This window comes from Rana temporaria, chromosome 4, assembly GCF_905171775.1.
Source record: "Rana temporaria chromosome 4, aRanTem1.1, whole genome shotgun sequence".
NCBI lineage: Eukaryota > Metazoa > Chordata > Amphibia > Anura > Ranidae > Rana > Rana temporaria.
The window spans coordinates 443243442-443269964 of NC_053492.1; positions in this window are offsets into that span (position 1 = coordinate 443243442).

The following is a 26523-nucleotide window of genomic DNA, read 5'->3' on the forward strand; positions in this document are numbered from 1 at the left end:
AGTGGAGGGCAGAGTGGAACACATAGAATCCAAGATGGGGGAATATGCCTCCACCATTAACAGTTTAGTGGATGCAAGTGAAGCGCAGGAGGAGAATGATGAATGGATCAGGAATAAGTTAGCAGACCTCGAGGACAGATCTAGGAGGAACAACATGAAAATAAGGGGGGTCCCCGAGTCAGTGCAACCCCCAGACCTGCGATCGTATGCGATCGATCTGTTCTCGTCTCTCCTCCCTGACCTTAACAACGTGGACTTCACTATCGATAGGATCCACAGGCTCCCAAAACCATCCTTCCTCCCTGCTGCCATCCCTAGGGATGTGATCCTGCGCATGACTTTTTTCCATGTAAAAGAACAGCTCATGCAAACGATGCGCAGGAATGAAAAAATCCCCTCCAGGTTTCAAAACTTACAATTTTACCCTGACCTCTCCCAGCATACTCTGCAAAAAAGGAGGAATCTAGGTACAATTACCAAAGCTCTGAGAAACCATGATATCTCCTACAAGTGGGGCTTCCCCACCAAACTCATCATCACTTACAGAGAAAAGTCATTCAATGTAGACTCAGTCGACAGAGGTATTGCCTTACTAAAAACCTGGGAAATTCTGCCAGCCCCTAGAGAGGAAGACAAGCCAACCTCGCATAACAATGCAGTCACCCCTGTCTGGAAGCAAGTTACACATAGGAATGCAAGATTACACAAATGAGTTCTTTTTTTTTCTTTTAAGTTTGGTGCTTTCTTTTTACACTTTACCTATGTTCTCCTACAAGTGTGATGATGATCTAATCCTGGACTTATCCAAATCTCGTGGGATCCTGAATGGTTCCTGGGCATGAACTTATCCCCGCCAACACCTGAGCAGCGTTTAGCTGCACCCGGGCATAGCCCTCACGAGCGTTCTTCTGTTGCCATGGTAATGGCTAGTTGTTTGCTGATGTTTCGCTTAACTTCATGTTTTGTTTTTTCGTTCTTTTCTTTTCCTTCTTGTTTTTGGATCTACACAGCCACACTTGACCACTTGAGATGGAATCCGCTCGGAGGCTCCACCCGCTCTCCAACATGCAAAATTCAAACACCTCCACAAGCCTCTGAAAGAATTTACCGACCAGGGACCACAGTGAGTAACCTTTGCGCCAGACACATTCATCTACTGATGTCTAGACCACCCAGAGGGACCCCAGGTCTCCCAAATGTGACTTTGCCGCACAAAACATCACCTCCCGTTACTACCAATGGTGATTAAGATTTTGTCTATCAACACTAGAGGTATGAACCACCCTGTAAAGAGAAAGTCCCTGTGGAGGGAAGCTATAATACACAAAAGTGACATTATATGTGCTCAAGAAACGCATTTCAGTAGAGAATCAGCGCCTCAGTGCTCCCACAGAAATTTCCCCAATGTATTTACCGCGAATGCGGACACCAAAACTAAGGGAGTCCTAATTGCCATTCGGGACACGGTCACCTTTACCCTGCACAAGGAAATAGCTGATCCTAGTGGTAGATACCTGATTTTGATCTGCGATATCAACTCAGTTGCCTACACCATTGTGAACGTCTATGCTCCAAATGCTCACCAGGTTCGATTTTTCAATAAGCTATTAAGGAAAATACAACCCGTCAAAAGGGGCCTCCTTCTACTATGCGGGGACTTTAATGCTGTGCCCGACATAAACATGGACACCACGTCCAAGGCACTTAGAGCAGGAGTGACGCTACAGGACGCGATCCATCAGGCAGAACTGTTTGATGTGTGGAGATGTCACCATTCAGGTGAAAGAGACTTCACCTTCTTCTCGGCCCCGCATCGCACGTACACGAGAATAGACCTGTTTTTGACGGATTACCCTACCCTAACCAGATCCATCTCATCATCTATAAACGACATATCCTGGTCAGACCACGCCTCAATTTCTTTGACTCTTAGGGATGGCTCCATTGCCAATCCATCCCCTGTATGGAGGGCCAATACGTTTTTGTTGCAACAACCCGCCAACAGACTACTTATTGAGAATCACCTGACGGAATTTTTTCATATAAATGATGTACCTGATCAAGACCCATTCTCTTTGTGGTCTGCTCACAAAGCTTATTTAAGGGGTATACTTATTCAATTGGGGGCAAGGGCAAAGAGGCAGAAGCATTTAAAAATAAAAACCCTCACCGATGAAATCGCAAGGATGGATCGGGAAAATAAACAGGCACCCACTCACACAATCTCTACTAAACTAATGCAACTAAGGAGCGATCTCAGGCTTCTCCTACTGGAGGACTTTGAGAGGCATTCCAAGAGGTTGAGAATGACTTATTATGCACAGGGCAATAGAGCTGGTAAGATGTTGGCCAATAGAATCAAGGGACGTAGGATTAAAGCCAGAATCCCTCATATATTACACCCCGAGCACAAAACAAAACTACTCCACCCCCAAGATATGGCAGATGCCTTCAGTCAATATTATGGCGCCCTTTATAACCTGAAGGACGACAAAAATACGCCCCAACCCAATATCTCTTCGATAAATGACTTTCTTAATAAAGTCTCCCTACCACAACTTTCCCCACCACAACTAAATTTTCTAAATTCCCCATTTACGGTAGAAGAAATACAAAAAACCATTGACTCCCTGCCGGCCAACAAATCCCCGGGACCTGATGGATTTGTGGGAGAGTATTACCAGATGTCACCTTACATTTTAAAGGTGTTTGACAAAGCTGCCGCCTCTTCGTCCTTCCCTCCAGAAATGCTGGAGGCACTGATTGTGACCTTGCCCAAGCCAGGGAAGACTCCTGACACCCCAGCCAACTTCAGGCCTATATCACTATTGAACAATGATCTTAAATTATATGCCAAGCTTATTGCGGGTCGATTGGTGGACATATTGCCCACACTGGTCCATCCGGATCAGGTGGGATTTACCAAAGGGCGTCAGGCCTCGGACGCTACGAGACGATTGGTCAATATCGTTCATCTTGCGGGGGTTCAGCAAAGGCCTTCTCTGCTCCTCGCTTTGGATGCGGAGAAGGCCTTTGATAGGGTCCATTGGGGATATCTAGAGATGGTCCTCAGGAAATTTGGTTTCATGGGCCCCATTCGTGCGGCAATACTAGCTCTCTACTCAGCACCCTCAGCTAGAGTGTTCACCTCTGGGACACTTTCCAAGCCTTTTGCTATTACCAACGGTACCCGCCAGGGGTGCCCATTATCCCCTTTAATTTTCAATCTGATTCTAGAACCCCTCGCATCTTACATACGGTCACATAGAGGCATAAGCGGCTTCCCCTCCTCTAATACTGTACATACTATCAGTCTTTTTGCTGATGACATCATTTTGATGCTCTCAAACCCTGTCACTTCCCTGGCTTCGGTACATGAGGCACTTCAATTATTTGGGACGATCTCGTATTATAAGGTCAATGAGAATAAATCCTTTATTCTGGGGATGGGCATCAATGACACTGTACGGGGGACACTCGGTTCGCGATTTCCATACGCCTGGAGCACTAGGGGCATTAAGTATCTTGGAATTGTACTACCAGCCAAGGCAAAGGAACTATTTACAAACAATTACACCCCGTTCTTGGCCTCTCTCCCGGGTAAACTACAGGAGCTAGCTAAGTCCGAGATGCTGTGGTCAGGCCGCTTAGCAGCCTTCAAGATGATGGTCCTCCCACAACTTATTTACTTATTTAGGACCCTCCCTATTCCTGCCCCTAACTCATTTTTTACTAAAGTCCAGGCCCTTATCAACCGATTTTTGTGGAAGGGTAAAAAAGCAAGGTGGGCATTTAGGAACTCGATAACGTCTAAAGGAGCAGGAGGGGTTGGTAATGTAGTAGTGAAAGACTATCATATAGCGGCTGTGTTGGCACAGCTGAGGACTTGGTTCCCGGACCCGCCTTCCACGAGATGGCGGGAATTGGAGGAAGTTCAATATCCACACGGCACAATATCCACAATATCCTAATGGCATGCGCAATTCGAGCCGTACCCACTGACGGGCTACCCCCTACAATGGTGGCCTCTCTGAAGGCCTGGGAGGTACTTCTGAGGGTCTCCCACTCGCAATACGCCAAAACATCTCTCCCAATACCGGTAACATGCCTTACTGGCATCATACCAGACTTAAACATTGCCCATTGGCCCAATAAGGGAATAGTCAATATATCAGACCTAATGATAGGCCCAAGCGGGAAAACGTTTAGATCACTCCAGGTGGAGTTTGGCTTGGGAGAAGCTGACCACTTCACTTTCTTACGTTTGAACCATTTCTTTAGGACTGGTCCGAATCTCTCGATCCAACTCCCATGGAGAATCGTACTTTATTTGTCCAAACAATTTACTAAGATTAAAGGAATATCCCTATTTTACAATGTTTTGAACAACAAACTAGAATTTGCAAAATCTTCCAATATAGTAGCGTGGGAGGGAGACATGGGAGTCTCATATACATCAGATCAATGGCAGCGAGCTATCCGTATCTCCAACTCCTCCACCAGGAGCATCAATCTTTGGGAGCTCAATCAGAAAATAGTGTTAAGATGGTACTTGACTCCGTATAGGATATCTAAATTCAGTCCTCAGGCTTCTCCTCTATGCTGGAGAGGATGTGGGCTGGTGGGGACTCTGTTCCATATACTGTGGGAATGCCCCGTCATTCGTCCAGTTTGGGAGGAGGTCTTCTTCCTGGCTGCCCAGGTGACGGGGGTAGAGGTGCCGCTGTCCCCGGGACTGGCGGTCCTTTCGCTAGGATTAGAATTTATCCCAAAAACTAATAGAGCAGTTATATCCCATATTCTAATGAGTACTAGATTAGCAATCACTCGCCACTGGAGGGACCACACAGCTCCCACAATGCGGGAGATAATCACAACTACCAGTACACATATTGATTACGAAAGGATGTTCGCAGCATCCCAAGGCAGGTCTGTGGAAGCTCACGGGCGATGGAGAGCGTGGACTGAGTGGTTCTCCGAGATATAAGGTTGATATTGTTTAAGTTCTAACTATAAGTTTTAATGAACATAAGATACTAGGGCTGATTGCGGATCCACATTTCAAAGTTCAGTACTTAAGGTCTACCCTTATTCTTTTCCCTTTCCATTCTCCTCCCTTTTTGTCTTTTTCTTTTCTTTTTCCCCCTCCCTTTTGCGTTCCTCCTTCTCCCTCCACCGACTCCCACGGCTCTCCTGAGGGACAACCCTCTACATGCATTCTATAAAAGGCCCTGACGCATCTGTCAATGTTGGATGTGGGGGGCTCTGGGGCCCGGTGTGGGGGGCGGGGCGGGCTGGGCCGGGGGGGCCCTCGGGGGACACAGCTGGATCCCATTGGGGTGTCCGCCGGGGGTCGCCGCCTGGCGCTGTCCGCTTGGCCTTCCGGACGAAGGGTCCCACAGGGGATTCATAAATAGAGTTATGCATTATGACTATTTTGTGACCATTTTGTGAAAAATTATAGTAGTATCGTCCGATATGTGCCAGCACTATGTGGAAGTTTCTTTCTCCTTTCTGCCTTCTTTATTTTATATTGCTCTCAACTTATGTTGTTCAATGCACACATGTCTGTGAAAATGTTACCAATAAAAACTTATTGAATCTAAAAATTCATGCCACCCATTTCAGTAGCTTCCCTGACGCTTGTGGCAGATTCAGGTTGTTCTTAATAGTGAAACTTTTACAAAGTGGTGCTGTTAATGCACTAAATTCAAAAATAATTACCTCCTGGTAGATAACGAAACTGGACGTAATTAAAGTGCAAGTAAAACCCTCCTATCGTTTTCAGCCAAGGAAGCTGCCATCTTGGCCTCTGTTTAATCTGCAACTGTCATGGTGCTGCACATGTGATCTGTTATGACACCAGTCAGTGGATGGTTTGAAAGTTTCATTAGGAGCACAACCAATGTGACAACTAGCATTTTTGGCATGCAGAGAATATTAAAGAGGTTGTATAACGGCTAACCAAAAAAAAACTTGTAAGGCAAAGGCATAATGAGCTAGTATGCCGTCACGTGACCAGTGACGCAACGCATCGGGTGGAGCCTTGTGACGTTAGTTCCGGTGGTGTTTAACGGAAGTACGGTGAGGAGGCCTGTGTGTCACTACTCCCATTGCTTTTACTGCGGTTTTTACCCTTACTTGATGTAAGCAGTTTCTTTTTCTAAATAGATTTACTTTTCATTTGTCAATATTGCACTATGGCTGTTCATTGTTTCCTTTTAGCGCCATTTAAACAAGAAGTGACATTCCTTGGAGCGAGCCGTTTCATCTATATGTGGATTTACCCAAGAAGTTTTGATGCCAAGTTTTGGACGTAGTTTTTCGTCTTCGTCTAGGACCTGGATGCCTTTACAGATCCATCAGCAGGATTTACCCAAGATGTTTTGATGCCAAGTTTTGGACGTAATTTTTCGTCTTCGTCTAGGACCTGGATGCATTTACAGATCCATCAGCAGGACTCCTTAACTGACTATCTGATGAGCCTTGTTTGACCCTTGGGTCATTGTTGGAGGTGAGTCGGCCAATTCATAAATTTAACAGTTGATGTTTGGATAGATGTTTTATCTGTTTTTTTTTCTATCAAGTTATCCCTATGAGATTTTTACCTTTATATGAACTAACTCCTACCATTGGGCTTTAGTTGGACTTTTATTCACATTTATTTATTTGTATGTTTGGATGCTCATCATATTCATTCTTTCAGTATATTACTTTATGGCACATTATTGAATAAGCGCACCATTCTCATCTTTTTCTTTTACATTTATTACGCAGTGTTTTTTGAGTACACTACTAAGTGGTTGCAGCTAATTCACGGTCACTATACATGTACTATATCAATTTTTGAGCTTATTTTTACTATATTCACTGGAGGCTGATGGTTTATATTTTCTTAAAAATTAGAACATAGTAGCGCGCAAGTTTATCCCTTATAACACTCTTGCATGCTTGCTGTCCATAAGACACAGAGAGCACAGCTCAGCCCCGCTACCACCTCACTGGCTGTTATTGACAGCAGTGGGAGCCAATGGCTCCCGCTGCTGTATCTCAGCCAATGAGGAGGAGCTAGAGACTTGGGAGAACCTCAGCTCTCGTGCACATTGCAGAAGGGTGGGGGGGGGGGGTGCTGCACAGAATGCATGAAGGTACAAAAACCTTCATCCTTTACAACTACTTTGAACAAACTCCTAAAATGAAACCTTTAACTTCTAAATCACTGATTGTCATTAACCTCTGGGTCCTGCAGGAGGTGGTCTGCTCGGCACAGGTGATATTCAGAGAACACTTTGAATTTTCTCAATGAACGCAAGGTATTCTCTAATTCACAGGTGTCAAACACAAGGCCCGCGGGCCGAATCTGGCCCTCCATGCAATTTCATGTGGCCCTTGTACCTCTCCTGCAGCTGCACAAGAGCTCCAGCCCTCCTCTGGTCCTCCTCTAGACCCTTACTTTCTGCTTTCAAGCAATGCATCCAGCTTCTTCCCAGCAGCAGCATAAGGAAAGGGGGGTGCACTGTGATGTAAGGGAGAGTGGGGGACTCAACTTCAGCCTTTGTTCTCCCTGTCTGACCCTCCTCCTGGAAGTGTTCCTCGGAAGTAATCACGTGACATGTGAGACTGGAACAGGCTTCATCCTGATGGCCACGGGACAGGCCTGAAGACTCCACACATTCTGCTTTCTTCACTTCTAAGCAGCCCATGGATCCGGGACGAGGACTACAGGATGTTACAGATGAACCTTCTTTCCTTACCTTCTTGTAAGTATGTTTTGTACAATGTGTCATTAAAAGAACCTCTTTAATACTGCACTTAGGTGGCGCTTCCTTTCTCTACCCCTCTTTTGGGGACTCAACTTCTGATGGTGGGGTGGCTCTTGACATCTAATGTAAGGGGAGGGAATGCGCTAGACATCTAATCTTACAGATACAACCGGCCCTTTTGAGGGCAATCATAATGCTGATGCGGCCCACAATGAAATTGAGTTTGACACCCCTGCGTTGAGATTGTGACATCACTGTCCCGCCTCTCCACTATGCCTAATTAGAGAACGCTTTACATTCACTAAGAAGATGCAATGTTCCCTGAATGGCGCACATGCTGAGTGGGACCCAGAAGCTACTGGAGATCACTGAAGTAGCAGTGCCTACTACATTGTTTTTCAACTTCCGCTGGGATCCCACAGGTACATACATTCGTATATGGATCCAAACTGGACCAATGTAATCATGTAAAAATTGCCATACCTGATATTCTTCTTTAAGGTTTAGTTTGTCAAAGTCCAGTTCTTGTAAAATGTATTTTAAGAGTCGTTGGGTAACATTTTTTAAAAAGTGAAAAGCTCAAAGCTTGCTGTTATAGATAAAACTGCCAAAACCTGTTAGTGATAGCATTGTGTAAAGGTAGGAATGCTTCATTATAGAATTTCAAATTTTCTGTCAAAATGTCAGTCACAAATCCAATGATTAGCTCTGCCTCTGTTGAGTAGCAAATACATCCCCGCTTACTGTAGCTTTTCTCCAGGACCACCAGGAAGACTTTTCCCTGAAAGAAATAAAGAAGAATGCCAGCAGACATTTCCAAATCTCCAACTTTCTTATATACTCTAAATTAAATTAAAATTCAGTTGTTAAAGAAAGAAATGGGGTGACAAACCCTTGGGGCTACTTTTATGGCCCCGTACAGGATCGAAAAGATAGAAATGAAATGAAAATTCTATGGCAGTAAAAATAATTAACTTATAGGTACTTTATTTTATTGAATTCCGATATTTTCCTAGAGTTCAGCTTTAAAGCACCCCTTACTTTGCCACTCTTTACAAAAAAATGATAACAAATAGAAACGATTCAGCTTATAATAAACTTTATAGTGCAAAATCAGTAAACACAAAACTCTGCTCCATTCTCACCCCAGAGACTCAATCATTTCCCTGTTGGGTGCAACTTTCTTACCTATCAAACATGTTGAAGCTAAGCTGTCAGTCGGTGTTATGACCTGGTTGGCATTTTACTGGCCTGGCCAGAAAAATTAGACTTGTTGCCAATGTTAATAGGAAAGATATCGAAGGCTGGAATTTTTCCCCAGAATAGGTGGCAACCTTAGCTATAGTCTACATGATAATGACACCTCTGTCCTTCCAGTGACAGTCATTAGTCACTGCTTTCATACAGTTTGTTGAAAAGGTATTCATACCCCTTGAAATTTTCCATATTTTGTCATGTTACAACCAAAAACGTAAATGTATTTTATTGGGATTTTATGCGATAGACCAACACAAAGTGGCACATAATTGTGAATTGGAAGGAAAAGAATAAATGGTTTTCAAAATTTTTTTAACAAATAAATATGTGAAAAGTGTGGGGTACATTTGTATTCAGCCCCCCTGAGTCAATAATTTGTAGAACCTCCTTTCACTGCAATTACAGCTGCAAGTGTTTTTGGGGATGTCTCTACCAGCTTTGCACATCTAGAGAGGGACATTTTTGGCCATTCTTCTTTGCAAAATATCTCAAGCTCTGTCAGATTGGATGGAGAGCGTCTGAACAAAAATTGTCAAGTCTTGCCACAGATTCTTAATTCAATTTAGGTCTGCACTTTGACTGGGCCATTCTAACACATGAATATGCTTTGAAAACCATTCCATTGTAGCTCTGGCTGTATGTTTAGGATTGTTGCCTGCTGGAAAGTGAACCTTCGCCCCAATCCCAAGTTGTCAAGTCTTTTGCAGACGCTAATGCCGCGTACACACGATCGGTTTGTCCGATGAAAACGGTCCGATGGACCGTTTTCATCGGACAAACCGATCGTGTGTGAGCCCCATCGTTTTTTTCCTATTGGTGAAAAAACGTAGAACCTGTTTTAAAATTATCTGATGGTTAAAAAACCGATAGAAAAAAAACATTGTCTGTGGGCAAGTTCATCGGTTAAAAATCCACGCATGCTCAGAATCAAGTCGGAAGCATTGAACTTAATTTTTCTCAGCACACCGTAGTGTTTTACATCACCACGTTCTGACACGAACAGATTTTTAACTGATGGTGTGTAGGCAAGACTGATGAAAGTCAGCTTCTTCGGATATCTGATGAAAAAATCCATCGGTCCGTTTTCATCAGATGAACCGATCGTGTGTACGTGGCATTACAGGTTTTCTTCTAAGGTTGCCCTGTATTTGGCTCCACCCATCTTCCCATCAACTGACCAGCTTTCCTCTCTCTGTTGAAGAAAAGCATCCCCACAACATGATGCTGCCACCTCCATGTTTCACAGTGGGGATGGTGTATTCAGGGTGATGTGCAGTGTTAGTTTTCTGCCTCACATAGCGTTTTGCTTGTTAAATTTTGGTCTCTTCTGACCAGAGCACCTTCTTCCACATATTTGCTGTGTTCCTTCCCCACATGACTTTCTTTCAACAATGGCTTTCTTCTTGCCACTCTTCCATAAAGGCCAGATTTGTGGAGAGCACAACTTAGGCCCCATACACACGAGAGAATTTATCCGCGGATACGGTCCAGCGGACCGTTTCCACGGATAAATCCTCTCAAAGATTTCCGCAGATTTCTATGCGATGGAGTGTACACACCATCGCATTGAAATCCGCGCGGAAATCCTCTGGCGATGACGTGTCGCGCCGTCGCCGCGATTATGACGCGGCGACGGGCGCGACGCTGTCATATAAGGAATTCCACGCATGCGTCAAATCATTACGACGCGTGCGGGGAATCCCTTTGGACGGATGGATCCGGTGAGTCTGTACAGACGAGCGGATCCATCCGTTGGAATGGATTCCAGCAGATGGATTTGTTGTGCATGTCAGCAAATATCCGATCTGCTGGAATCCATCCCAGAGGAGATTTCTCCGCGGAAACAGATCCGCTGGCGTGTACACACCATAGGATCTATCCGCAGAAACCCATTTGCTGGGATTTATCTGCGGATGGATTCTATCGTGTGTACGGGGCCTAATAGTTGTCCCGTGGACAGATTCTCCCACCTGAGCTGTGGATCTCTGCAGCTCCTCCAGAGTTACCATGGGCCTCTTGGCTGCTTCTCTGATTAATGCTCTCCTTGCCCAGCCTGTCAGTTTAGGTGGACGGCCATGTTCTGGTAGGATTGCAGTTGTGTCATACTCTTTCCATTTTCAGATGGTGATTGAACAGTGCTCTGTGAGATGTTCAAAGCTTGGGATATTTTTTTTATAATCTAACACTGCTTTCAATTTTATCCCTGACCTGTCTGGTGTGTTTCTTGACCTTCATGGTGCTATTTGTTCATTAAGGTTCTCTAACAAACCTCTGAGGGCTTCACAGAACATCTGTATTTATACTGAAATTAAATTACACACATGTGGACTCCATTTACTAATTAGGTGACTTCTGAAGCCAACTGGTTCTACTAGATTTTGGTGAGGCCCCTTTCACACTTGTGTGACTTGTCCTGCGACTTGGGACTTCAAAGTCACATGACAAGTCATTCCCCTTGATTTCCAATGATAACCATTCATATATGTGGGACTTCAAGTCATGCCGACTTCAAAGTAGTCCCTGTACTACTTTGGCCCGACGAGTTGAGGGCCATAGACCCAGTGCCGGCCCAAGACATTGTGCTGCCTGGGACCAAGAATGAAATGCTGCCCCCCCCCCCCCCCCGAAAAAAATCATGCCAACCAAAAGGCCCCCACATTCATTATTTTATATCATGATAACTAAAGGGGACCCGTCATGGCTCTATACATGTATAAAGGAGTATAAAGAGGACCTGTCATTACCCTTTACATGTATAAAAGAATATCAAGAGGACCTGTCATGGCTCTATAAATGTATATAGGACTATAAAGAGTACTTGACATGGCTCTATACATGTATAACGAGGGCCTGTCATGGCTCTATAGATGTATAAAGAGAACCTGTCATGGCTCTATACATGTATAAAGAAGTATAAAGAGGACCTGTTATGGCTCTATACATGTATATAGAGGACCTGTCAAGACTCTTTACATGTAAAGGAATCTCTTTACATGTAAAGGAATATAAAGAGGACCTGCCATGGCTCTATAAATGTATATAGGAGTATAAAGAGGGCCTGTCATGACTCTATACATGTATAAAGGAGTATAACGAGGGCCTGTCATGGCTCTATAGATGTATAAAGAGGGCCTGTCATGGCTCTATACATGCATATAGGCGTATAAAAGGACCTGCCATGGCTCTATACATGTATCCAGGAGTATAAAGGGACCTGTGAATTGCCGGCGGCCACAATGTCTTTTGCACAAACTAATCAATGTACGCTAATTGTGTTTTTTTTTTGGTACCAGAAATATGTAGAAGAATACATATTAGCCTAAACTGAAGAAAATTGTTTATTTTTCTAAATTTTGGGGATATTTATTATAGCAAAAAGTTAAATATATATATTTATAGCACAAAAAATAAAAACCGCAGAGGTGATCAAATATCACCAAAAGAAAGCTCTATTTGTTGGAAAAAAAGGACATCAATTTTATTTGGGTAGCGGAGCTGGCGGAACGGGCTGGCGCACATCAGTATGCTGCCCCCCTAAAAGTGCTGCCTGGTACCCATGGTACCACCCGGTCCCATCATAGGGCCGGCCCTGCATAGACCTCAAGTTTACACAGGCATTCCCTGAAATCGTGGCAAAGTCGTGTCAATTCGCATGAACAGGGTGCGATTTGCACGCGGTGTGGAATCCACACAGAAATCGCTGCGAATTCCCAACCGCATCAGTGTCGGAGCTCAGAGGTCTGACTTCACTTTGACTTATCTTGCAGCACGCTCCATGATTTAGAGGGTATTAAAACAAGGGTTGGCCAGGCAACTAGTATTTTCAGAAGGAGCTCAGCCATGGCAGCCTTCATCTCTCACTCAGTCCAGATTTTCTTTATTTAGGATTTCAATGGCTGGGAAAGAGCAGCTGTAGCCATTCTATGCAGTAATTGCAAACAGAACTCCAGGCATGTGCATGTCAGTGCAGGCTCACCTCACCAGCTCCACTGTCAGTTTTAAAAAACGATATCTTTGACACGTGTAAGCGGCTGTGACATATATCATCATTAAGGATATGGAATATGACAGGTGTTGGTTAAGTCGAATAGCTTTGTGGAATTATAGGAAATACATAAACAGAGCCTGTGGGTCATCTAATCTCTTAGAATAATAAACATGGGTATGTATGAATTTACATGGACGAACGCACCCAGGTACACACGCAATTAAGAGCAGCCAAATGAATGATTGTCTATTTTAAGGTTCACTAAAATAAATTACATTTGAAATGACCATGCCTGGTTTAACAAAGTGCGTAAATAATCCGGAGGAAGAAGGTTAACGCTTTGCTGTCCGTGGAGCTTTAGGGCCGTCACTGATGGGTAAATCTCCAAGCTTTTACAATGGGAGATGATGGGTCAAACATCCTTACTCTAGCTGGCTCAGTACTAAAATCAACACAATTTTTATTAGCCAGTTTGAGCAAAATTTAAAGTGGTTGTAAACCTCAGACATGAATCACACTATATCACCAAAAGTATTGGGACACCTGCCTTTACACGCACATGAACGATTGTTGGGCAACTGAGCGTCTGATTTTTGTCAAAAGGGCCATGTGTCAGGATCTTGTCTTGCATACTAACAGCACACAATTGTTGTGCCACAAACCAGAAAGTGGTGACGCACTACGAGGAATTTCAGCTCTTGGGCGCCACCCTTTTGGCCCCTTCTGCTAATTTCGTGTTTCGTGAGCATTTATTCTGAGCATGCGTGTTTGTACTTTCGACTTTTGTGTGATGGATTTGTGTACTGACCATACGAAAATCTGACATGGAGCCACAATCCAACAGACACGATCCATATGGATTTCCCCAGAATAAACGAGACAAGCTCCGTTCTCTGTCAAAATGTATGAACTAACTTTAATGGTATCTCAGCTCTCTTATATACAGTACAAGCATGTTTACAGTGATCAAAGGAACAAATAAACTCTCCACCCACACATCACACAATGGGGGGGCTTCAATCACATTCTTTTAGAGAATGACATTCAGAGAAGTTAATTATTCCCCAGACGTCCTGTCTCCGCATTTAGAGGGGTTAATTACTACAGCTTGACAAGTTCCCCTCACCTGTTATTCCTATCACATAGTATCATCAATAGACTTTTCACACAAACACATTCCTTTACTAAACATAATTGACATGCTAATTCCCTACCCCTGAAAGAAGACAATTGACCTTTAGACTTCTAACTCACAACACATATCTATCATCAATAGCATCTTCACATAAACAGTGTTATTAGCATACATAATGAAAGGTCTTGGAGCAGACCCAATTAACACCTCAAAGGCATGTGTCCTCATATTGAAGGAAAACACTCCACTGACCTGGTGTGGGTCAGAATAACCACTTGAATATCTCAAGATATCCTGCAATATGCATTATCAGTTATCAGTCACATCTCATGTAATTTATAATTAATATTTCTCAGTCACCCTATGCCCAAAAGGGGCACAGGGTGAACCTAGACCCAAGAGTTATTAGTGACGCTGGCACAGGAGTACCCCTTATCCTTAAAAAGTCTCTGGGTGTCATGGGTCATTCCGTTACAGAGCCGTTGTCCGCCGAAAATTTACTAGCCTGTCACCCAACATTTGTTGGCAGAAAGTTGGACAACAGTTGTTAAAAGGAGTGTACTAACGGTAAGATTTTAGGACAACAGTCTGTCAACAGACAATCCCCTGTCAACAATCATATAGCTAACAAACTGTTTAATATATCTAGTGTGACATAAGGGGATCAAACAGTACACTGCATACAAAGTCCCTGATTGCTGCCATCTAGTGGCCACCATACACAACATTTTACTGGACACTATACATATGTGTATTACAGTGGCGGCTGGAGCTCAACATTTTTGGGGGTGCACAAACAAACTGAAAAATCCCTCAATCAATTGCAGCCACTGTGCCCATCAAAAGCAGCTACTGTGCCATAAAATGCAGCCACTGTAGCCATCAAAAGCAGCTACTGTGCCCATCAAACACAGCCACTGTGCCACCAAACGCAGCCACTGTACCCATAAATTGCTACCACTGTGCCATCAAACGCAGCTACTGTACCCATCAACTGCTGCCGGTGTTTCCATCAATTGCTGCCATTGTGCCCATCAATTGCCACTGCTGTGCCCATCAATTGCTGCCACTGTGCCCCATCAATTGCTGCCAGTGTGCCCATCAATTGCCGCTACTGTGTCCCATCAAATGCTGCCAGTGTGCCCATCAATTGCTGCCACTGTGCCCCATCAAGTGTGCCCATCAATTTCTTCCAGTGTACCCATCAATTGCCGCTACTGTGCCCCATCAATTGCTGCCAGTGTACATTCCCGGGGACTTACCTGTCTTGCAGTGGGTGCCACTGTGGCGTCCTCTACGCTGCTCATTGTCTTCTCCTGTCCTCTCTATCAGGCATCCAATCACAGCACCTGTTGTTTCAGCCAATCACGTGACAGGTAACAGACCCAATCACCTGATTTGCTGAAAAGTCAGACTGCGCTAGGAAAGCGATTTATTCGATTTCCTAACACAACGCTGAGTGAACAGCGGACGCATAGCACCGTTTTCGACGCTTAATCAGGTGCTTCCAACAAAAAAAAACGCCGCCGTGACCATAGATGCATAAATCTATCTATGGTGAGAGAGAGGTGACAGGAGAGAAGAGGTGGAGCCCGTGCGCCCTTTATGGACGCACCGCCACTGGTGTATTATGTACTCAGTATCATCATTTGGAAACAGCAAGATTTAAACGCTGCCAGACACTGGATTTTAGTTAATCAATAAATATATTAATTGGTATTGTAACCAGCAATCAAGCCAGAAGACTCCACATCTAATAAAATATATTGCTTACTCAATATCACTATTTTGTGCCTAGATTGAAACCAAAAATAATTATATAACCAGTATGAGCTCACATATTCAATAGACCCAACTTCCTATAGATCCTCTCAATATCCCTAGTGGGGAGGGGGATAAAGCCCCCCCCCCCCCCAAGATGGAACCGACCCCAACCCGTATGACAAGACAGGGTTACCCCAAATCCACTTGCATCGGAAGGAATGTGTGCCCATTGTTAAAGGGATTGTAAAGGTTAGTTTTTTTTATTTTCTAAATGGGTTCCTTTAAGCTTGTGCATTGTTGGTTCACTTACCTTTTCCTTCCATTTCCCTTCTAAATTTTTCTTTTGTTTGTTTTCTTTGTCTGAGTTTCTCACTTCCTGTTCCTCCTCAGTAAGCTGTTCTGGATGACTAACCACCGCTCGGATGATGGTGGCAAGCTTACTGAGGATAAACAGGAAGTGAGAAATTCAGACAAAGAAAAAAAACATTTAGAAGGGAAATGGGAGCAAAAGGTAAGTGAACCAAAATGCACGAGCTTAAAGGAACCTATTTAGAAAATAAAATGAACCTTTACAACCCCTTTAATTACTCAATGTACATTTTATCCTATGTCAGTAAATCTTCATAGAAAATAAACAAAACATTTTTGAAACCTTATCTTTCATTTATAAATACCTACAGCCGACATCCCATCAAAACAGGATGAAAATATCACCCTAGTCAAATCTTCAGGGAAAATAAAATTCCTAGAGAAAAAGTTTGAAACAAATCTGTTTAAACCTGGTGATTTTGTCGCCTGCAATCGGAAAATCCATTGGGTCTCCAACTGCAGGAGTCGTTTGTCAATGTTCCCACCTCTAGGGGGAGGCATTAATGCCGCGTACACACGACCGTTTTTCATGACAAGAAAAATTCAATTTTTTAAAATTGGTTGTGAAAAAACGGTCGTGTTTATGCTCCAGAGCATTTTTCTAGATGAGAAAAATGGCCGTTAAAAATGTAGAACCTGCTCTATTTTTTCTCGTTGTTTTTCACGTCGTTCTATTTCACATCGTGAAAAACAATTGTGTGTACGCTTTAACGAGGGGGAAAAAAACGCTTGTTCTGGTAAAACTAGTGTTCGTAATGGAGAAAGCAGATTCGTCACGCTGTAACAGACTGAAAAGCACGAAGACTGAAAAGCGTGAATCGTCTCTCACCAAACTTTTACTAACACGCGGTAACACAAAATCAGCCAAAGCAGCCCAAAGGGTGGCGCCATTCGAATATAACTTCCCCTTTATAGTGCCGTCGTCCGTGTTGTACGTCACTGCGCTTTGCGCAAGCATTTTTTTTCACGATCGTGTGTATGCAAGGCAGGCTTGAGAGGAATCACGTTGAGAAAAACGTATTTTTTTTCATTGACATGAATAACGGTCGTGTGTACGCGGCATTACACACAGAGCAAAAAAGTTCATATGGTCTAATTCAAAATGATGGTATAGGCCAATTGAATAAATGTTTGCTTATGAGTTTAATACTGTTTTAAGTTACCGTAAGCTACATTTTCCATAAGATGTACAAGTATTTATTTCATTTGTTTTTGATTTAGAAATATATATCAGCTGTATATGTTCAGCTGTTTTATTCTTTAGTCTCTTTAGCCCATTTCTAAATTCCTGACTGACTTTTTGAAATTCGGCCTATTTATTTGCGTGTTGAAAGAACTTTAGCAGAGAACAAATAACATCCTATTAGGCAGAAAACATTGAGATATGATGATTTAATCCACTTAGTGAGATTACTTCAGCCAAAGCCATGCCTGACCACCTACAACAGAGCCTGTAATGAAGGCATGCATGCTGTGATCTTAATGGTCCGATTTACTCTTTGCTTCTACGGTCATCAAGGTCACCATAGACACAGCTGCTCGGAGAACATCAACAAATTGAGCTGTCTTGGTAGACAAAGGTTGCTGACCTCGATGAACATTTTGATGGGTAATTTTGTAAAAAGGTAACAACATTTTGTATCACTTTATTGTGTTCAAATGTTGACATGAATTAAAAGAGTGATGCTTATTTGCAGTCCTCAATGGCTTCTAGCAACAGCGCTTGGTTCCCCAAATAACAGGTAGTGGTACAGCTGCTCTTTGTTGATCAAGATATTCTTTATTAACCACCTCCCGCCCACGCTATAGCCGAATGAAGGCTACAGCACGGGCCTTAATTGCCGGGATATGCCGCCATATGTGGGGCGCATGCAGCACGCTCTGTGATCACTGAGTCTATGAGAATCTAGGTGAGAGGATGATCGAGTTAAAGAGCTGCAACGGGCACAGTGAGGACAGGCTGTAAATGGGCACAGGGAGGCTGCAAATGGGCACAGTGAGGCTGTAAATGGGCACAGTGAAGCTGCAAATGGGCATTGTTGACCCTCTTTTCCGCTTACAGTAGCTGCTGCATTCTCACCCTAGGGAAAGGGAGTCACCGCCCCAGGTGGATATGCTGAGCAATCAAGAACCTCTCAGGAAACCAAGGGTGCCGGCAATGCACAAGGCAAATAATGGAAACTTCAAACAGATGGACACCCGCACTCCAAAAAACTCTTGAGTTGTCTTTATTGTAAAATAAATGATAAAATGCACTACAAGCAGCAGCAAAAAATAGGGAAAACAGCCAATTTCTCACCCTAGGCTTATACTCGAGTCAATACGTTTTCACAGTTTTTTGTGGTAAGATTAGGTGCCTCGGCTTATACTCGAGTATATACGGTAAATCCAATTGAGCATCTGTGGCAAGACTTGAAAATTGCTGTTCACAGACGCTCTCCATCCAATCTGACAGAGCTTGAGATATTTTGCAAAGAAGAATGGGCAAAAATGTTATTCTCTATGGGCCAGATTCTCAGTCAGCGGCGTATTTTAGCGTCGGCGTAACGTATCCGATTTACGTTACGCCTCCGCAACTTAGACGGGCAAGTGCTGTATTCTCAAAGCACTTGCTCCTTAAGTTGCGGCGGCGTAGTATAAATCGGCCGGCGTAAGCCCGCCTAATTCAAATTTGGATCAGGGGGGCGTGTTTTATGTAAAACTACTGTGACCCGACGTGATTGACGTTTTTGCGGAACGGCGCATGCGCCGTCCGTGGAATTTCCCAGTGTGCATTGCTCCAAAGTACGCTGCAAGGACGTCATTGGTTTCGACGTGAACGTAAATGACGTCCAGCCCCATTCACGGACGACTTACGCAAACGACGTAACTTTTTCAAATTTCGACGCGGGAACGACAGTCATACTTAACATTGTTACGCCGCACTTATGCCTCATATAGCAGGGGCAACTATACGCCGGGAAAAGCCTAACGTAAACGTCGTAACTTTACTGCGTCGGCCGCGCGTACGTTCGGGAATTCGCGTATCTAGCTAATTTGCATACTCGACGCGGAATTAGACGGAAGCGCCACCTAGTGGTAAAAAAAAATGCAGTTAAGATCCGACGGCGTAAGAGACTTACGCCTGTCGGATCTAATGGATATCTATGCGTAACTGATTCTTAGGCCCCATACACACGATAGAATCCATCCGCTGAAAAATCTCAGCGGATCGGTTTCAGCGGATAGATTCTATGGTGTGTACATTCCAGCGGATCTTTATCCGCGGATATTTCCGAATTCCAGCAGATAAAAATTTGTTGACATGCCAACAAATCTATCCGCTGGAATCGGATCCCACGGATCGATCCGCTGGTCTGTACAGACTCACCGGATCGATCCGTCCGAGGGGATCCCCCGCATGCGTCGTAATGATTCGACGCATGCGTGGAATTCCTTATATGACTGCGTCGTGCACGTCGCCGCGTCATCATCGCGGCGACGGCGCGACACGTCATCGCCAGAGGAATTCGGCGCGGATTTCGATTCGATGGTGAGCACACTCCATCGGATGGAAATCCGCGCAAATCCTCGAGAGGATTTATCCGCGGATACGGTCCGCTGGACCATATCCGCGGATAAATCCTCTCGTGTGTATGGGGCCTAAGAATCAGGCGCATAGATACGACGGGTCGGATTAGGACTTACGAAGGCGTACATGGCGCTGCGCCGTCGTAAGTCCTTTCAGAATCTGGCCCTATATGTGCAAAGCTGGTAGAGACATCCCCCAAAAAGACTTGCAGCTGTAATTGCAGTGAAAGGAGGTTCTACAAAGTATTGACTCCGGGGGCAGAATACAAATGTACCTCACACTTTTCAGATATTTATTTGTAAAAAATGTTGAAAACCATTTATCATTTATCACTTGACAATTATGTGCAACTTTATGTTGGTCTATCACATAAAATTCCAATAAAAGACATTTACATTTTTGGTAGTAACATGACAACATTTGGAAAATGTTAAAGGGGTATGAATACTTTTTCAAGGCGCTGTACATTTATAGTTTCTCTGGACCGTTTTGTGTTGCCTTTTTCACCGAAGGTCACCTCAGCTTATACATTTGCTCATCGCATGCTCGGTTTAAATTGTCCAGACCTGTGACAGGTTTACCCAGTCATGGATAAGGGGCACAAAATCCTTAATAAATTCCAAGTTCTCCCCAGATGCCACAGCTTCTCAATGTAATAAATGGTGCCTCAGCATCTGGAAAGTATTAGCTCTGCATTGGCTTGAGGGAACTATGACATCTAAGCCAGTATGGAAATTTCTAATCCACGTGTGAGCGCAAACCTTAATCATCCCCTAGTAATGTTTATGATGGGATAGCATAAATCTACAGATAAAATAGACAATTACCTAATGATAAACTATTGTGTATATGCATTTTTAATGTGGCTTTGACATGTTTCATGTTGGCTGTTTGCAGCCCCCCCCCCCCCCACTTTCTCCATCAATAAGTCCTGTAGACATATGATGTCATACTCACATTGTTCAGCCTTTTGTTCATCTATAAATCAGAAGTGTAATTTCACAATTTCCTAGTTTTGGTATCTGTTAAGGGAAAGGATCCTGTACTTAAAAAAAAATCAAAAAAAGTTAAACCAATATGTGAACTGATAACGATATATACACTAATGCCCTGTACACACGATTGGTTCATCCGATGAAAACGAACCGATGGATTTTTTCATCAGATATCCGATGAAGCTGACTTTCATCAGTCTTGCCTACACACCATCAGTTAAAAATCCGATCGTGTCAGAACGCGGTGACGTAAAACACAACACAACGTGCAGAAAATTTAAATACAGGTTCTATTTTTTTTCACCGATGGGGAAAAAAAAACGATGGGACCCACACACGATCGGTTCGTCCGATGAAAACGGTCCATCGGACCGTTTTCATCAGACGAACCAATCGTGTGTACAGGGCATTATGCCTTGTACACACGATCGGAATTTCCGATGAAAAAAGTCAGCCAAAATTTTTTCATCGGATTTTACGACCGTGTATGGGCCATATCGGACTTTTTTCCATCGGAGTTTAGAAATAGAACATGTTTTATTTTTTTTTTCGATTGAAAAAAATCCTATCGGAAATTCCGATCATCTGTGTGGTACTCCGACAGAGAAAAAAACATGCATGCTCAGAATCAAGTCGACGCATGCTTGGAAGCATTGAACTTAATTTTTCTCGGCTCGTTGTAGTGTTTTACGTCACCGCATTTTGGACGGTCGGAATTTGGTCTGACAGTGTGTATGCAAGACAGCTTGAATGGAATTCCGACGGAAAATTCCATTGGATTTTATCCTATCGGAAATTCCAATCGTGTGTACAGGGCATAAGAGCGTGATTTGGATCAGGACTTTACAGACATTACAACTACATGGTTATATAAATATACAAATTTTGTTTGTCACATATCATAAAAGACATTTAAAATGGTATGGACAATTTTGTAAACATATGGGGCTGGATTCACGTAGATCGGCGCATTGTTACGGCGGCGTAGCGTATCGTATTTACGCTACACCGCCTTAAGTCAGAGAGGCAAGTACTGTATTCACAAAGCACTTGCCTCCTAACTTACGACGGCTTAGCGTAAATGGGGCTGGCGTAAGCGCGCCTAATTCAAATGAGGATGAGGGGGGCGTGTTTTATGTAAATGATTGGTGACCCGACGTGATAGACGTTTTTTACAAATGGCGCATGCGCCATCCGTGTACATATCCCAGTGTGCATTGCTCCAAAGTACGCCGCAAGGACGTATTGGTTTCGACGTAAACGTAAATTACGTCCAGCCCCATTCACGGACGACTTACGCAAACGACGTAAAATTTTCAAATTTCGATGCGGCCTAGGGGGCAGCTTTATCTTTACGCGGCGTATCTCTTACGGAAACGGTGTATCTTTACTGCGACGGGCAAGCGTACGTTCGTGAATCGGCGTATCTAGTCATTTACATATTCTACGCCGAAATCAACGGAAGCGCCACCTATCGGCCAGCAGAAAAATTGCACCCTAAGATACGACGGCGCAGGCCGTCATATCTTAGCTAGGTTTAAGTGTATCACAGTTTGAGCATACACTTAAACTAACGACGGGCTTAGATTCCGAGTTACGTCGGCGTATCCACTGAAACGCCGGCGTAACTCTTTGTGAATCCAGCCCATGGTGATCATAGTATAGTTTTGGTGCATATTTCACATAAACTGATGCGTTTCGAGATATTTTCTTCTTCATAGCAGACAGCTGATAAGCACATATGGCACTAGGGAGATGTATCAGCTAGTAGACCAGAAATCACCGCACTTAACAGGATGAACTGATAAGCAAACACTGCCGCTGTACTGGACTCAAAATATTCATTTAGCTCATTCAGACAGGCAGCTGACTACCTACCTAAACCTAGAAATGTAGCCACTCGTGGCTGGGTCCATGCTGTGGCTACAATGCTTTTCTGATGCAAAAACCTTTCTTTTCCACAATTGATACCACTGCATTCAAATAAATGGGGATGTGCCATGGTGGGCCATTATTTAGAGTGTTAAAGTATCAACATATCACCTCCTCACCATCTGTCAAATGCCCTTTGAAAAGCTGGCAGTATAGATGGCAGTATATTAACCAACTATACAGAGGGCAATAAACAATGGCTTAAGGCAGGGGTGCTCAAACTATGGCCGCGGCCAGATACGGCCCACCTAGGCAATTTTCCCGGCCCGCGGGTGCTGTGTAAAAGTGAGCCATGGCGGATGCTTTGATTCCAATTACTACTTCCTGCCCAGTCCACTCATCCAGCCGCCGCTGGCTGCATACTTGTGGGCTGCCACCATCTCGGCCATCTCCTGGGCTCTTTGAGCTGCATCCACCACCCTGGGTCACACTCATCAGCTTCATCCTGTCCCTGAGGCTGTCTGGGGCTGGTCGGCTGGCCTTTTCCACGGATCTAGCTGATGTTTTCCCCATCCTTGTAGCTGGCCCTCATCTTGGCTCATCTGCTGCAATGATGTGCACAGGTGTGGCTGCATTGCCGTGCACATGTGAGGCTGCATTGATGTACACATGTGAGGCTGCATTGATGTGCACAGGTGAGGCTGCATTGATGTGCACAGGTGTGGCTGCATTGATGGGCACTGGAGAGGCTGCAATGATGTGCACAAGTGTGGCTGCATTGATGGGCACTGGAGAGGCTGCATTGATGGGCACTGGAGAGGCTGCATTGATGTGCATAGGTGTGGCTGCATTGATGTGCACAAGTGTGGCTGCATTGATGGGCACTGGAGAGGGTGCATTGATGGGCACTGGAGAGGCTTCATAGCTGGACACTGGTGAGGCTGCATTGATGGACACTAGAGATGCTGCACTGATGGGCACTGGAGAGGCTGCATCGATGAGCACTAGAGATGCTTTGATGATTTGCACTGATCAGGCTATATTGATCCAGCCCCCAACAGTCTGAGGGACAGTAAACTGGTCCCCTGTTTAAAAAGTTTGAGGACCCCTAGTTTAAGGAAATGAACTATATAAATTCTCATTTCACAGTAATATAATTATTAACCACTTGCTGACCACCCTATAGCAGATTTACTGCTATAGGGCGGCCGTTCTGTACGGAATCACTTATACATACGGTACATGATCCTGCACTTCCCCTATTTTGTAGACGCTATAATGTTTGCGCAAACCAGTTAATATACGCTTATTACTAGTTTTTTACCAAAAATATGTAGAAGAATACATAGTCGCCTAAACTGATGAAGACATTTTTTTTTCAATTTTTGGGATATTTATTATTTATTTTTCAAAATTGTCGGTCTTTTTTTTAGTTATAGCGCAAGAAAAAAAGAAACCACAGAGGTGATCAAATACCACCAAAAGAAAGCTCAATTTGTTGGAAAAAAAGGACATCAAAATTTGTTTGTGTACAACGTCTCATGACCGCGCAATTGTCAGTTAAAGTGCCGTATCGCAAAAAATGGCCTGTTCATTAAGGGGGTAAATCATTTCCGGGCTGAAGTGGTTAAAAGTCAGCAGCTACAGTATTTGTAGCTGCTGACTTTTACTTTTTTTAATACTGGCTGGAACTCCTCTTTACGTCAATAATTTTTTTTTATTGTAAAATTCACAAAAATAGCAATTGTACAATCATAAGAAAATTTCCGCCTTTTAACATGTACTTGCGTATAGACATGTGCACACTGAAATATTTTGTTTCGTAATTTCGTTTTCGTCCCAAAAATAAATTTATTTAGTTACTCCCGAAATTCGTTTTTATTTATTTTGTTTTTCGTTAAAAAAATGCATTCGTCCAAAAATCCAAATTAACCACTTGCTTACTGGGCACATAAACCCCCTTCATGCCCAGGCGAAATTTCAGCTTCCGGCACTGCGTCGCTTTAACTGACATTTGCGCGGTCATGCGACGTGGCTCCCAAACAAAATTGACGTCATTTTTTCCCCACAAATAGAGCTTTATTTTGGTGGTATTTGATCACCTCTGCGGTTTTTATTTTTTGCGCTATAAACAAAAAAAGAGCGACAATTAAAAAAAATATATATATTTTTTACTTGTTGCTATAATAAATATCCCAATTTAAAAAAAAAACGCAATAAGCGACTGGTTTGCGCAAAAGTTATAGCGCCTACAAAATAGGGGACAGAATTATGATTTTTTTTTATTATTATTTTTTTTACTAGTAATGGCGGCTATCTGCGATTTTTATTGGGACTGCGATATTGCGACGGACGTATCGGACACTTTTGACACAAATTTGGGACCATTCACATTTATACAGCGATCAGTGCTATAAAAATGCACTAATTACTGTATAAATGTGACTGGCAGTGAAGGGGTTAACACTAGGGGGTGAGGAAGGGGTTAAATGTGTAGCCTGGGTGTGTTCTAACTGTGTGGGGGGAGGGGGGTGACTGGGGGAGGTGACCGATGCTGTGTCCCTATGTACAAGGGACACAGATCGGTCTCCCCTCCTCTGACAGCACTTGGAGCTCTGTGTTTACACACAGAGCTCCACGTATCTGCTGTGTTACCGACGATCGCGTGTACCCGGCGGACATCGCGGCCGCCAGGTACACGCATCGGCTCCCCAGCGATGCGCCGGGACAGTTTTTACCCGATGCGCGCCCCCCAGAGGCGCGCGCGGGTAATGCACTTGAAATGATGTCCAAAGACGTCCAGTTGGCACCTGAGAGCCGCGCTGTTGACGTCTTTTGTCAATAGCGCGGGTCTCAAGTGGTTAAGGTCGAATCTGTCATTGAAGGCTTATGGTGTCTGTCGAATGTTCTAAGAAAAAATTGTTTTGACTCTTCATGTCTCTCTATGTCGAATCTTCATGTCTCTCTATGTCGAATCTTCATGTCTCTCTATGTCAAATCTTTTCTCTCTATGTCAAATCTTTTCTCTCTATGTCGAATCTTTTCTCTCTATGTCAAATCTTTTCTCTCTATGTCGAATCTTTTCTCTCTATGTCGAATCTTTTCTCTCTATGTCGACTCTTCTTCATGTCTCTATAATGTCGAATCTTTTCTCTTTATGTAGAATAATATTAGACTAATAGAGTTAAAGTGGTTCTCCACCATAATTACAACCTTGCCTCATTCATATTTCCGTCCTAAAATATGTTAAAAACCGATGTTTTCAATTGCTATAAATGTACATTACCTCTGTAATTGAAGAGGCTTCCGGTCTCCAACGTTGCGGGAATAATACGGGCATTCCGTCACTTCCCGTTTGCAGCAGTGTACTCTGGGAGCTAATATGCATAGCTCCCTTTCTTCAATGCGCAGCCGTAATATCGCGGGATTTCGTATGCAGGAAGTGACGTTCGAGATAAACAAAGGAAGGAGGGCGGGCTTCTCAAAAACCTCCGTTACTGCAAGGCTAAGGCTGTGTAACGTGATTACAGCGTCAGCGAAAGCAGGAAGTCGCTGCTGGTGGGATTCTAATGCCCACAGTGAAAATGGCGACGGCGCACACACATGAATATAACTGATTATTGCAGACTGTAATCGAAAGGAGCGGACGTTTAACCACCGAAACGTGAGTTTATTTAACCCTTCCTAAGGTCCTTTTAACTACCCCCAAAAAAAAAAAACGATTTGGCATGGGAGAACCGCTTTAAGGATAGGCACATTCGACCACAACGAAAACGGAAAAAAAGCATTTGTTTATGTCGGATGTTTCG